General features: G+C 49.2%; 1 protein-coding gene across 1 annotated transcript in view; it reads right to left on the reverse strand.

The window, feature by feature from the left end:
• The window catches only part of ezh2 (enhancer of zeste 2 polycomb repressive complex 2 subunit), a 132,084-nt gene that overhangs the window by 40,609 nt on the left and 90,214 nt on the right, over nucleotides 1-1,261 (reverse strand). The gene's annotated exons all lie outside the window — the stretch shown is intronic.

Consider the following 1,261-nt stretch of genomic DNA (forward strand, 5'->3'; position numbering starts at 1 on the left):
AACCTGAAGGATGAAGCCCCTGAAGGATTCAGAACTTGAAGGATGCAGAACCTTCAGAGGCAGCCTCTGAAGGATGCAGAACCTGATGGATGCAGAACCTTCAGATACAGCCTCTGAAGGATGCACCCCCTGAAGGATGCAGCCTTCTGAAGGATTCAGAACTTGAAGGATGCAGAACCTTCAGATGCAGCCTCTGAAGGATGCAGAACCTGAAGGATACAGCCTCTGAAGGATACAGCCTCTGAAGGATGCAGAACCTGAAGGATGCAGAACCTGAAGGATGCAGAACCTGAAGGAAGCAGCCTCTGAAGGATGCAGAACCTGAAGGATGCAGAACCTTCAGATGCAGCCTCTGAAGGATGCAGAACCTGAAGGAAGCAGCCTCTGAAGGATGCAGAACCTTCAGATGCAGCCTCTGAAGGATGCAGCCTCTGATTGAGACAAAGCTTCTGACTCCAGATGTGCACGATGTCAGTGTTCATATGAAGTTGAGGCTTCATGTCTGGACAGTGGGAGGAGGTGGAGTCGTGGCGTCCATCTTTACAGTCCATGGTTCAGAGGGACAGTGAAGAACACGTAGATGTTTGGATTCTTCTGATGTGATCTGAGCACAGGTCACTGTGTCGCTGCTCGAGAGTCCGTCTGATGTGACATGAAGACGGAAATGAAGCGTGAAAGGTCCCTCGTGGGTTTTTAAAGGTCACATTGGTGTGTGTGTGTGTGTCTGTGTGTGTGTTTGTGAGTCTGTGTGCTCACCCCTGACACTTAATGCTCCAGGGTGTGTGACTGACCTGCAGCGCGGAATATCGATTGTCCTTATAAGCTGCAGCACAGTAGCAGACAGCTGTGTGTGTGTGTGTGTGTTTGTGTGTGTGTCTGTGTGTGTGTGTGTGTTTGTGTCTGTGTTTGTGTGTGTGTGTGTGTGTGTTTGTGTGTGTGTGTGTGTGTCTGTGTTTGTGTGTGGTCCAGGTATTTTCTTTCTTATGGGGACAAAGAAGCACTTAGATCATTGAAATTCAAAGTGAAAACATGTGTAGGGTTGGACTGGTTCAGGTTGTGTTCAGATTGAGTTTAGACTTGGTTGTAGAAACAGGTCTGGGGTCAGATTGGTGACTGGTGAAGGTTAGAGAGAAGTTTCTGTGAAATCAATGAGTCAATGTAGTATGTGTCTGTGCACGCGTCTCTGTGTGTGCGTGTGTGTGTGGGCGTCTCTCCTCTCAGGCCACTCCCGGTGATGCGCGCTGCTGCTTCTGTTCCGCCT

This window comes from Platichthys flesus, chromosome 21, assembly GCF_949316205.1.
Source record: "Platichthys flesus chromosome 21, fPlaFle2.1, whole genome shotgun sequence".
Lineage (NCBI taxonomy): Eukaryota > Metazoa > Chordata > Actinopteri > Pleuronectiformes > Pleuronectidae > Platichthys > Platichthys flesus.